Raw genomic sequence first — 14,924 nt, 5'->3', positions numbered from 1 at the left:
AATGAGCATTAAATTTAGTTCATCATAATCCCCTACAAACTCAAAATAAGGATGGTGAAAGATCAACTGAAAGATTTAATTGTCCTCCATTTTACCAATGGTAATTAAGACTGGGGAGTTTAGAGTTCTCTATAGTGTCTGTAAGAGAATATTGAACTAGGAAATCTAATGGTGAACAGATCTACAAAATTGAAATATAAAATAAAATAAAAATCTGTTGAGAAAGTATGGAGTCACGGGAATTACATGATATTAGTGAACCAGAGCAGTGGTCCATGATTCTCAGGTAATAATTCATTTAGAATATTTCAGTGGCTATAGAAGTTCAAATGCAAGGAATGTTATTTTGGTTATTTGATCTTATGTAAACTCAGTTACTGTTTTTATTTCTTAGGGATTTTGCTGTAAAATAAACTTAATAATCCCAGGATGTGTGGAATGCATGAGACTGCTGAGTGCTTTCTATGACTGAAAGGGTAAAATGGACCATGGAACACCAGTTCTTGCTCTTAGAACTTTCAATCAGATAGTTTCCATAAATGCATTTTGAACTAAATATTAATGTTTCAGTAGTCACATGCATTAAAAAAACATATATTTGCAGTATAACAGCACTGAGTTAGTGGTTTCATTCTTCATATTGTCTGGTACTATTGTTATAGAGGGTCTGTGCTTAAATATATATTCATGATTACGAATATATAATTGGTTCATAAATTAAACATACATATAGACATAGACCTGTTTTTAAAAATTGCACTTTCATGAGGTTTACCATGAAAGTTTCTTCAGAATAACTCCAGGAGTGTGAACAGTATAGCTCACAAGCAAATGGCAAATCCTATTCATGTGATATAAAGTAGAATTGGAGTGCCTGTTTAAATTAGTGCTAAATGTTATTTGAGAATGTATTTAATAAATTTGATGTAGAATTACAGTGCCTAATTTAGTTATAATTTCATTTAATTACATGCAGCTTTCTCAGTTGCTTGAAAGAAAAAATTGTAAGTATAAATGGTCTCATATTTCCCAGTTATGGTACAATTTGCCTTAACTACTTGGAATTTTCAACCAGTAAAACATACTTTACAAACCTTTTCAAAAATTCTTCCAATCTAAATATTAATAGTTAATATCTCATATCAAATTTAATAGAAGTGTTTCCATTGGTAAGAGAAATATATGCACATGTATATATGTCAGCTGACACTGCATTATTACCATAATTGTATAAAAAATTAAAATATTATGTCACCCATCTCCACATCCATGCTACAAAGACATCTGTTTAACTATGTTTGTAGCAGCATTATTTGTAATAGCAAGAACCTGGAAGCAACCTAGATGCCCCTCAGCTGAAGAATGGATTAAGAAGATGTGGCACATTTACACATAGGAATACTACTCTGTGGGGGGAAAAAAACAATGTAATCTTGAATTTCGCTGGCAAATGGATGGAACTTGAAGAAACCATCCTGAGTGAGGTAACCCAGGCACAAAAATAGGAACATAGTATGTAGTCATTTATATATGGATTTTTGACATAGAGGAAAGGATCATCAGCCTACAATTCACACCACCAGAGAAACTAGGATACAAGGAGGAACCTAAGAGATTCACACAAAGTCCCTTACAGAAGGTGAGATCTCCTGAGCATATTGGGAGTGGGGGGGGCAGTGAGTGGAGAGGGAACTAGGAGAAAGAGAAGGGGAGGAGACGAAAGCATGTGGGACTAGGAATTTGAGTCAGGGGAGGAACAGATGAGAGAAAAGAGAGAGAGAGATACCATAAAAGAGGGAGCTATTAGAGCCATTGAAGGTTTGAATAGAAAAAAAAATATATTATGTCACTGACCAGATTACATCAGAGACTTCAGTCAACTAAAACTGAACGAAATATGAAATGAGGAATTTTGTCATCTAGTTTCTTATGGTAAGCCCTAGAGGGCAAAAGACAGAGTCACACTTAAGTGATGACACAAAAGTACTCTAAGCATCAAACCCTATGTTTTCTAACAGTATTGGTTTAATCAATTGTCTTTGCTACACAAAAAAATATATGAGTTCAAGTAACATATACAGGATGGAGACACTTTGATACTTGGCCATCTTAAAGAAGGCAGACCCAGATAACTCTATGGGATAAGCAAGCATATACAGAGAGCTCTATAAATATATTTCAAAATTTATATTCTATTTCTCCTGTACATAAGGTCATCTCACTCTAGTACTCCTAAAGGCATACTTCCAAATGTCATTAAATTACGAACTTGGAAGCGCAGACTTTAGAAGATGACCTTAAGAGGACTTATTCTGAAGAAGTAAAGATTAATGTTATCAGATGAGAAGAAAAGAGAGGCACTTTGAGATAAATGACAAACAAGGTGATTGTAAAATGAAGACCTTCTCCTAAACATACCGTTACAGGAAAAATCTTGAAAGAGAAAGAGGAAAGAGATAGTGAAAGGACCAGGAAGAGTCCTGCAACCTTAAGAGAGAAGATAATCCAATAACAAAGCACAGGCAGGAGTATGTGTTCTCGCTCACCCTTGAAACAAGAATCTCTGTGGGAATCTCACCACATCCTAGAGAAACTCTGAGACAGTGCTTCAAAATTAAAACCCAGGGCTTCAAAGGGGAAAGAAAGATTTCTATACTTCACCAAAGAGGTGGTAAGCAAGCCCTGTGTGTTGATCTCTGTGGACATAAGGAATGTCTGTACTTAACATGAGGATAGGTACAGAAAGTTAGAAATATAAGTAGGGTGGGTAGAAGTATACCCACTGTTTCAATATAATATTAGATTTTATTCTACTCCAGAGCACCACTGTACTATAACAAAGGGGAAAGCTAGGACAGTAAACAAGATCACAATGTAATAACTTTGTTTATTTTGTTTATAATTAATATGCAAGTAAATTACAGCACAGTTTCCTTTATTATTCTTTCATGTATTACATCCAAACTTCAGTTCCCTTTGCCAGCCCACCATCCACACCTCCCTCTTTTCTGTTCATAAAAAGGGCCAGTTCCCCAGGGATATCAACCAAACATGATACATAAATTTGCCGTAAGACTAGGCATCTCCGCTCATATTAAGGTTGGAAGAGAAAATTTCATAGGAGGAAAAGGTCCGGAGAGCAGAAAAAAGAGTTCGGGTACATCCCTTGATCCCACAATTAGACATTCCACAAACACCAAGCTATACAACCATAACACAGATCCAGAGGACCTATAGGTTAGACTTAATGCAGGCTTCCTGATTGACGATTCGGTCTCTGGCTCTATGTGTCTAAGTTAGTTGACTTTGTGGGTTTTCTAGTGCTGTCCTTGACCCATCTCGCTCCTTTCTCCCCCTCTTCCACAGGATTCCAAAATCTGCCTAATGTTTGGCTGTGGGTCTCTGCATCTGTTCCCAATTGCTGGATGAAGCCTCTTTGATGACGATTATGCTAGGTTCCTGATACAAGCAGGATATCACTAGGAATGATTTCATTGACTATTTTTGGTTTCTTTGTTTTATTTGTAAATTACTTAAGGAATATTATTGATCATTACTTAGGAAGCTCCACTGACTGAGGGCCTTTTAGCCACAAGGGCAAGAACACCAGTTAACGCTATTTTTGGTTGATTGTGTTTGGTTTACTGGCAATGTTCCTGACTTCATTTCAAAACCTGTGATGGATAGAAAACGTCTGATTATTTGAAGAGTCAAAACTCTTTGAAGACTAAACATATCAAGGTGATTTGTGAATCTGGTCAAAAGATCATAAATGAATTAATCACATGAAAAATAGCTACTGAAAAAGGGAAATGAATCGCTTGTCACCTATCAATTTAGAGAAAAGAAACATGTACATATACAAGATTTCTGAATATGTACCACATGGGTTAATTAATATGTTTCAACAAGTCTGGTAAGTAATTTGGATAATAAGGTTTGTTTTTCCAGTAGGCTAAGGATCTATTAATAAGAAAATTAATTATGTCATCCAATATAGTCAAATGAAAGATTAATATATGGAAATGACACCATTATTGGGGCCTGTTCCCACATGCTCTTCCAAGGAAGCACTGGTTGATTCTAAGATGTTTCAAACAATGGAGTGAACTTTTGCATTTATGTCCTATTCTGGGCCAAGACTGTGTGGTGTAGTGGAAAAGAATGTCTTAAGAGTCCTCAGGGCCTTGGCAGTCAATGGTAACTGTCGCTCTTGTGAAAGAGTTGCATCTAGTTCTGAGAATCCATATGGCAGCTCATGAATGTTGGTAACCTCAGTTGTGAGCAAAATAACCCCTCTTAGGTGCACAAACACATGAAGGCGAAAGACTCACATATTTTAAACATGGATATAAAATAAAAGACAGTGTTCCTCATTAGCTATAAGGGCCTCTGAGTACGAAGAGGGCAAAAGTAATTTGCTAAAGGAATGTTCGTGTGATCCTTCTTCACATGGATATGAACTTAGCATAGCTTGGTAATATTATAATTAATAAGGAACAACTCAAATGATTTAATTTATAAAATATATAATCTTATGAGATCACAGGATAACACTGCAACCTTGTGGATATATTTTCACCATCTTGAAATTAAAAATAATTGAAAAGTTCATATGGGGATATGAAAAATCCTTCATGCTTTTCGATTGTACTGGTGATTTTTATTATTCTGCCTAACAATTCCACAGACTCCTACTCACTTTACCAGAGAGTTCCCCTCCATGTTCCACTGAATACTCCGGGTCCACCTAACATAGCGCTCCTCTTAAATCTAGCCACATCTCATTCTACATGCAAGGTCCCCGAGGCCAGAGAATGCACTCATTCATCTTCATGTATTGTCAATGTCTGGCACAACATCTGCTTCTAACTGGGGAGTCAAGAAAGGATCAACAGAGCAATTCGCAACAACCAAGAATGATGGAGAAAAATCTCTCTTCTTAAAGAACATTGAGTTTCTCAGTATTGGGTTACTGGGGTTCATAAATTGAAATGACCACCATCCAGGTGTAGAAGAGTCAAAGAAGCTAACAAGATCATATGCCCTTCAAAGCTCACTGACTGTCCATCATGTAGAAATATAAATGAAACAGTTCTGAGTTTCAGATTTTGAAAAGACTTTTTTTTTTTTTTTTGCTTTTTTTTCTAATATCAGTTCCAAACTTAAATCTAACTAGAAATGCTTGCACTGTGATACATAAACTGGTTAACTGTGAATAGTTCTGCATCCAAAGAATCCAAAGATACTTGCTTAAATTCCATTCAGAAAGAGGAAAACATCTCTTTTATCTCTCTTTCTGAATTACTTTGTTTACAGTTAATTTATAAAAGTTTGAACAGTGGAACAGTGTATGATTTCAGTCCAAGAATGAAAGTTATTGATTCATGTATGTCTATGCATAATTCAAATAACCATGTCTCTGTTATTAGTATTTATTAATCCTGGAAAGACACACCCCTATAAACATGAATGCAGACTATTCTCTTAGAATGACTTTTTTTTAAAATGACATGAAAAATAAAATGTTACTATTTAGGAAATTTTCTATAAGCATGATTGTTTTTACATTTATTCTTAGCTCTTTCCTGGTAACACAATTGCTTTGGACATTAATAATTTTGAACACTAAAACTCAAAATTGAATGGGTACACAAGTTGCATTGCTTACAAAATTAATTATGAATGTCTTACTTGCTTACTTGAAAGTATTTGTATGTGAAAAATGTATTTCTTTTCTTTTCCACTATTTACTACCTAGCCAGTACAGTTACAACTTTAACATAGTAAAAATATTTGGATGAAGCTAAAAAACCTATACATTCAGACACTATATTTTAACTGAAGTGAAAAAAATTATACCTTGTTTTGATCTATACTGTACTGGGGTATTTTAGCCCATGTCTCAAAGATTCCAAGCTGGGGGTGGGGTAGAGCAAACAACACAAACAGAAACATATGTGAAAGGAAACATTTTAATGACTGTAGTAGACAAGAGGGGAAATATAATGTTGAAAGAGAAACTTCCCTATAAGCATAATAATATATTCAGTTTGCTGAAAATTCAAGTTAACAACTTAGTTACAACACACAGTATTATCTGAACTATAGTTGGCAGCAATACCCAGTGTGATTCTGTAAGAAGTAGTGACAACTTGCTTCATTTTAAATTTAACTATTGGTAATTATTCTCTCCAGGAAACCATTTTTAGTCCTTAGTGTGTCAGAGTAACACTGAGTATAAACACCATGAGTATGGTATACATACTTCACAAAGGAACTTATAAATCAATTTACATATAATGATTAACAAATGTGTTTCTTTGTGTTCACTCTTTTACATTATGTATAATTATATTTAAACACAATTTTGTATTTCTGAGTTTTATATCTTAGAATTATAATAATTTAAAGTTTCTGTAAACTTTTCTCAAACTACATTCTAAAATGTTTAAACATTAGTAAGTTTTTATTCATTCTTCAAGTTTTCTTATTGAACGAAATGTTTTTCAGTAGATAGAATATTGTTTTTTACTTAATTATTTAACTTGAGTTAAATTGTGACAAATATTTTCTGAAGTTTATTTGAATATTAAGCAAATTTAATTTATTCATCAGGAGAATAAATTTCTTTTGCAAATCAGAAGGACAATATCTTTTTTGTCCAGACAGGAAAAATCTGACAAAAATCCATGAAAATTTAACAATAACAGTCCACTTAATGTTATCTTACATTTAGGAATAACGTCATTTTCTGAGCATTGCAGAAGGGAAAATAAGGAACAAATGGGCGCAAGAGATGAATAAATCACAGGAATGGCCTCCCTCTTGCTTCCTATTCCTTCCCAAACAAAAATCAATGATAATTAAGTGCCTTTCATTTACCAGCACAATTCTAAATGCCTTTACCACATTTCCTTAAATTAGTCCTGACTACGAAATAATCTGACAGCGGAGCCTATTTAATCATTCTCATAATTAATTCTTTGTACATAAATTCTAGGACTTTTCTGAAAATTGCTTTTATTTTATTTAATCTTGTTTGATGCCAGCAATGATCCCTGTGTTCTGTTTGCTTATGTCTAGTGATGAATTTTAATATTTGGCAAACACTATATTTTCTCTGTTTCTGTTAATAAGATTGTCTCATTGTTAGAACTTTCACAAGAAACATGCCATTATAATCTTTATTACCATTGTTAAAATTTTTATTTTTCAATTAAAATCACATTTTAATATTATATGAATATTTTAGTATTGTTTTATGCCAAGTATGCATTTCTTTTCTGTTTCCTTAATTGGTGATAAAATTTAAGACAAAAAGAATCAGCATAAGACCAAACCAGGTTCCCTGACTATGGGTATCAGCTGGGAGATTTGGGCAGACTATGGGTTCCCTGGCAGTGGAACCCGTATTTATCCTTAGTGCACAAATGGGCTTTGGGAATGCATTCCTTATGGAAGGATGCTCTCTCAGTCTGGCTAAATTTTGGAAGGCCTAGGTTCTGCCCCAAATGATGTGACAGACTTTGATGATCCTGCATGGAAAGCCTCACCCTTTCAGAGGAGAGGATGGGGTTGGTATTGGGGGTTTGTGGAGAGAATGGAAGGACAGGAGGGAGAAGGAACTGGGATTGGTATGTAAAATAAGATTGTTATTAATTTAAATAAAAATTTATTTAAAAAAATAATGTTACCTGCTGCTATATTTTCCCCTTAAGCTAGGTAAGTTTTCACCTTTTGTTGGTATATACAAGCATATACCTATATATGCCACTTAGAAAACTAGATTTTTTTTCTCAGCTCCAGTAGTTTATCTATTAGTATGTTACTTATTTTTCAAATGTAGCTAAATGAAATCAAAATTACTCATCATATGTAAAGTACATATTTTACAAATTATTAAAAAAATACAAACATGTAAATTTTCATATTTGAATATTAAATTAAACATTCACATATACTTGCATATATTTGCTAATTTCATCAAAAAGTTTACTAGAAAAGTATTAGAGTTTTATGTGAATTGTTAAATATCAATTTCTCTTTGATATGATTTTTGTATTTATTTTACCGTTTCATAGTACATGTGAATTATTATTTTTTATCTTTTTATTTTCTCTTGTAAGTATATAATGTTTTGCCTTTTTTATTTAAGATTTTTAGGTTGATATTAATGTTGTCACCATCTACTGCTACATATTATTTATCAAATGATATAATAAATATTTATCTCCTAAATAGCCCAGAGAAATGTCTTATTTTGAAAATAAGTGGATAATATACCTTAATATGATCAGCTTCATCTTCTGTATTTCCCTTTCCTTGTTCATAATGTGCAAACTCGACAGTTTTTACATTATTTTTAATTAAATATAAAAACACTTGATTGTTTTTGGGCCGTCTTGCAAAAAAAAAAAAAAGCCATTTAGTACTCTGCAAGATATATCAATAGAGATTTATTTCTATATTGTTTATACATATATGTATGTGTGTATATGTGCAGTAAAATAGCCCACTCTCTTATTGTTTACATGCTGCATTACTGCAGAAGTAAAGGTCATACTTCCCTGCTGCTTATCTTTATCAGGAACCTGTCTTCTCTGCTTGCATTGCTAACTTCCAGAGAGCTTCTCTGCAGCACAACCCAGTTCCCACATTCTGTTCTTAATCCTTCCTTGCTTGGATTTCATTTCTTTTATTTTATAGATATTATTTTAGGGCATTATATCATGTCATTTACCTGCTTTATTATAATTTATAGTGTATTATTCCTTTCCCTTCCTTCTCCTGCGGAAGATATTAAATCAATGTGAATTTCATCTCTCTACTTTGTGTTTTATGATATACAATGTTTTATTCATCATTAGCAATTCCATCTGTCTCCCTGGGTGTTCATTTTGCTGTTGATAGTGCAACTTGTATGAGCAAATGAGGGACTCACTCATTTTAATGCTTTGTTTAAGAAATTCAGTTTGCAGAGCTGGATATATCCTCTAATCATGATGTTGGCGATATTCAGGCTTATCCAACTATCAACACTTCGTAGCAACCTGGGCGAGAGCTCTACGAATCAGTGTATGGATTATTCCCCCAGATTTAACCCTCACTCAGACAACAGCCCTCTTTCTTTTCTGATTCTGTTTATTTTCTGGGTCATTCTTGATTTTTCTTAGTTCGATTAATAGATTTCTAATTTCAATTACGTTCTAAAAAACCAACTCTTAACTTCATTGTATTTTTCCATTCTCTATTTCAATTATCTCTGGCCCATTATGCTACCTTGAACTAATTTTGTTCTTTATCCAGTCCATTGAGATATAAAGTTAAATTTTATGTGATCATTCCTTCTTTAAAAACAAACAAACATTTAAACTTCTTCCTTTTAAAAGCTATGGCGGCATCATCCTAAGATTCACTTTATTCTGTTTTGTTTTCAGTTATCCTGATGTGCACTCTAGTTGTCTGCTCTTAATTACAATGTCAACTGTCTTTATATCCTTACTTAACTCAATGGTTGTTTGAGGTAATATTGATTATTTTTTACATGTTTGTCAATTTTCCTTTATTTAATTCAAAATACTGCATTTGTCTATTTTGTATTATGACAGCACTCCTGAGATCAGTAGACAATGTGTAGGTGTTGGTTTTCTTTCCACAAACTTTTGAGGATGGCACACAGGTCATTAGCTTGGCAGCAAGTCCCTTTATACACCAAGTCACTTCACAGTCTGCATTGCCAATTTTGTTTCCTTAGAGAGAATTCCTCACATGATACTGTAAAGCAATATTCCTCAACCTTCCCTAGTTCTGTGACCCTTTAGTATAGCTTCTCAAGTTGTGGTCACCTCCAATCATAAAATTATCTCTGTGCTACTTCATAACTGTAATTTTGTTACTGTTATGAATCAGATTATAAATATCTGATATGCAGGATATCTAATATGTAAACCTAGTAGAGGTTTGCAACCCACGAGTTAAGAGTCACTAATCTAGACTGGACAAGGACTCACTATGCAGACCAAGCAAGACATAAACTCACGACTCTCTTTCTGCCTCGCTTGACATTTTAAGCACTGGACTGTGGATAGAAAAAGAGAACACAATACCAGCAGAAATATCATTTTGTTACTTTTATTATCATTTGTACTCCATGTAAAGGTTTTTGTTAATTTCAGCCTTCCCATGTTTGTTGAGACTTGTATGGTACTTAAATGTGACTTCCCTGGGTAATGTTCCATGTTTGAAATAGTCCTCCTTTGGGGAGTATGTTCAGCGCTAGACAGTATGGTGTACTGAGCCCATATTTTTGTTCAGATCTGATGAGGTTTTACTGATTTTCTGCATGCATGATTTTATCTGTAGTTTAAAATGCTCCACTAAAGTTTCCTTCCATTATCGTTTTCAGCCTATCCCTCCCCGCATGTGTTGGTGCTCTCTGGAGATGTCCTCATACAGTTACAGTTGCTATATTTTCATGATAAAGCTCCTTCTATCAAAATAACACCATATTAGCTCAGTGTTAGAGTAATTATAATGAGTCACTGCTTTTCAGATATAAAAATAACCACTCATACTCACTGTCATCTGTAGCTACACAGAGTGATTTTATTTTTCCGTTTTCTTTCAGTCTGTTTGTGTTCTGATATGAGCATTCCTCAAAACAGAATCCATTCAATACTTGCATTTTGTCGTATTGAAGAATACAACTAAAAAAACACTATTATTATTCACAGATTATTTATAGTAGTAATTGAGCTCTTAAAATTTTCATTCCAAAATGACACAAGTTACGAGATACACTGCTAAGGAGCCACAGGGTCCCAAGGTCTTGATGTTATTTTCTGTTGCCTGACAGTAGCATGTGGCTGTAACAGCATGGCGATTCAGAAGTTAGGTCCCTAACTGAAAAGAGTCCAAATTTGGTTGATATTTGGTGATGATTGGTAAGTGGTCTGGGTCTTCCAATGTTATCCATCACCAATCGGTGCGTTGAATGCAATTATGAGGCTTTGTGGAGAAATAGTGAAATTATGAAAAAACTGCTAAACACTAGAAACTATGACATAAAATGATATGTGTATGTGTGTTCAGATACAAACATGTATCACATTGCTATAGAAATAAAAACCAGTGTAGATTCTGTGATTATATGCCCAATTCATTTGTGGTATGCATTAACTAATTTATACATATTGTACTATACTTTCCTCAAGAAGGCCTAATCTATCATATTATCACACTGATGGGTATGTTTTAACTTGCATGATTTAGACGTCCCTCTAATTCAGTGTATTAAAGGGCTGCAACCTTTAATACAGCCCAATCATGACTTTTTTGTTGCTACCTTATAACTATAATTTTCCTAGTATTATTTATCTCAATGTAAATATCTGTGTCTTCTGAACATTTTAGGTGATTCCTGTGAAATGATCATGGATTGAGAACCACTGTTCTAGTTATAGTTGAGGAAATGTATCACCAAATTACCTAAATAACTAAAAACATATATCCTTATCACCATATATATGAGAAAAAGAAAGACTGGCTCACTATGGTTGCCTGTATTGGGAGGATAGAGACAGTTGCATCTATAAAGTCCAAGGCCAGTCTGGTCTGCATTGTAGTTCTTTGACAGTCAATACTACATGGAGAGACCATGTCTCATCTATCCTCCCTATTATAAAAAAGGAGGAGAATGTCAATCAGGTTCAGGTTGTAAGACTCACTCCATAATAATGCCATCTTAAAAAACATTCAGTTATTGGCATTTTTGGCAAATTTCTCAGATGTAGCTGTGATGGATTGAATTAAAATGGCCGCAGTAGTCCCATAGAGAGCAGGCACTATTCAGAGGCATGGCCTTCTTTGAATATGTGTGGTCTTGTTGGAGGAAATGTGTCAATGCTGGTGGGCTTTGAGATTACCGAAACTCAAGATTACCACTGGACTAACTGCCTCTTCCTGTTGCCTGCAGATGTATGACTAAACTACCTTTCCAGTGCCAATCTGCCTGCAATGCCACCATGTCGTGCTATTACTATAATGGTCTAAGCCCCTGAATTTTAAGCCAGACCCAATTAAACGCTTTTCTTTGTAAAACTGTCCATGGTCATAGTGTTTCTTCACAGCAATAGAAACTCTAAGATAGTTACCAACAAGCAGAGAATCCTCATAATGTTTAGTTTCATTGACTAAGTAAATATTTAGTAATTGTGGAAATACACATGCCTAAAAAGGAGAAAGGCAGATGAACTTGAATATTTGTTATTTATTTTATTTAATTTTTGAAACTATAGTAACTCTTCCTTCCCTTTTATCCCTCAAATCACTCCCATAGACCTTTCCCTACTGTTCGCAGACTCATGGCCTTTTCTTTCATTAATTAATATTGTATGCATATATGTATATGTATATAATTATATATCCTAAAATATAACAATCTTATTCTGTATGTTGCCTGTATGCTTGTTTTCATGGCTGACCACCTGGCACTGAACAACTTAATTGATGTTCTCTTCCGTGATTAAGACTATTCTATTCTCAGTATTCCTTTTTAAAGTTCTTTATGTAGAATTGAGGCAACACAGATATTTTTCCCTGTCCATTTTGGAACATCTATTGTTGTTGTCCTTGTTCATCATGTTTAAGCACGTGTATTGGACAACTTGGTGTGTGTAGCTTTTGCACATTCCTAGGAGCCACAGTGCCACAGTAAACTCTGAGATACTCTGCCATTTACAATCTTTCTGATTCCTCTTTGCAAAAGTATCTTGAGCCATAAGTGTGAGAGTTGATTTCTTTAGATGTATATGTAGACAGACTTTTACTGTCCCTACTGCTCCCAAATAATCAGCAGCCAATTCAAAAATAAGTGACTCAGAGACTTAAAATAAATTATAAATTCTCTGCCAACAGCTCAGGCTTGTTACAACTAGATCTTACAACTCAATCTATTTCTATTAATATATGTTTGCCCCGAGCATCGTGGCTCTTTCCTCTTCCCATTTTATATGTGTGACTCATTCTCTGGCTGGTGACTCTTCTGACTGTTCCTTTCCACATCCCATCATCCTCAGTTTGTCTTTTATGCCTGACTTTATCATGTTCAGCTATTGGCCAGCATCATATAATCAACGTGTGTAGAAGGATTGTTCTACATCACATAAACATTAGTTTTAAGACTTTTACCATCATCTTTCCCTATGAGTTCCAACCATTTTGTGTGTGTGTGTGTTTTCTCTATTTTTCAGTGCTGAGAATATTGCTAAGGTAAAACATGATGTTAGTATACCATTATTGGAAAAGAATATTTAGGATTCACATTAGTAAATTCATCAATGAGATTATGCTTCCTCCCTAGTATTCCTATCCTTGAATGATATCTTTTCAATGAATGTGTGTAGGACCTATTTGGATTCTCACAAATGTGGCATATATGACAATGTATGTGTGAATGCATGTGTATTGTATTACTTAAGATTTAAAAGTCACCTTGCTGAATAACTCTCCACAAGATTTGAAGAAGCAAACTACTGTATTGTAAGCCACCATATGGATACAGGCACAGAGCAAGACTTTGGGTGACCTTCAGCCACAAGCCAGGAAAGAATTACCACCCTTAGGTTGGCAGTCTGTAAGGAAGTGAATGCTGCCAGCACCCTAAGGAGGGACTTCCTTCAAATAACCTCTCAGTTCTAAGAAATGTTATGAATGAAGCCAGATAGTTGGCTTAACAGTATCTGAAGTATTGCTTATATATGCAAGGAAATATAAAGTGTGTGGTTTAAAAGATCCATGTAGTAATGCTAAACAGAAAAATAAATAAAATCCCTATCTTTAAATACCTTTAAGATTGTTTGCAATTTTAGTGGAATTCAATTTTAGTATCTATACTGCTTTATACTTATCTTACTTCATAGCAGAGAAAACAATTATTGTTTTATAAATGATTGATCAAGTTATCATGTGTTCATCAAAAATATAATTTTGTTCCTAATATTGACTTACAAATTTACTTGATGAATGTCCTGTCCAGAATAACCAGGGAGATTAGAGGTTCAAACAGTTTAACATTGAGCTATCGTCTTACTCATTACCCAGTGTGTGTGTGTGTGTGTGTGTGTGTGTGTGTGTGTGTGTGTGTGTGTGTTTCTGTCTATCTGTTTGTATGTTTGTTTGTTTTGATGTTAGGATCTCTCCATTATCAGACCAGACTGGTCTCATACTTTTTCTGTAGCACAGAATGGTTTCAATCTCTTGACTTTCTGGATCCATCTCAGAGATATTGAGATTGCTTTAAAATGTAACTGTTAAATAGGGGGAACTACAAGTTTTCTCTTCACCCCATAGCTTCTTTTATTCAATCATTTGTTATCAGTTTTGATATTGCAATATAATTATAACATTCTTCTTTCTGTTTTCTCCCTCTATACCCTCTGATATACTCAACCCCCAATCTTCTTTAAGATTATGGCCCCTTCTTCTATGAATTGTTATAGTATGCATATATGTATATACATATCCTTAAGTATAACCTGCTAAGTCCATATAACATAACTTTCATATATATTTTCATGGCTGATCATTTGTTAGTGGAAAAACAGTTTGTGTTCTCTTCTCTGGAGAGAGCCACCTTTCTATTCCTCCTCCTATATTTATGAATACTGCTACAGAAATCCTTATAAAATAAAAGCGTAGTTATAGAGCTCAGTCCTAGTAGATGTATACAAAAAACACTCTCACATCTCAGGACCAGAGAACATTAAAGAAGAGGGGAAGTAAAAGGCAAAAGCCGAGATGAAGAAGAGTTTGCTGTTGTGAAATTGTGTCTCCTAGTATTATAAAAAGCTATATCTGATGCTACCTTGAAAATCTTATCTGAGACAATACCTATACTCTGCCTCCCAACCAACATCTGCCAA

Source organism: Phodopus roborovskii, unplaced genomic scaffold (assembly GCF_943737965.1).
Source record: "Phodopus roborovskii unplaced genomic scaffold, PHOROB, whole genome shotgun sequence".
Classification (NCBI taxonomy): domain Eukaryota; kingdom Metazoa; phylum Chordata; class Mammalia; order Rodentia; family Cricetidae; genus Phodopus; species Phodopus roborovskii.
Note: the sequence above shows the minus strand (reverse complement) of the source record.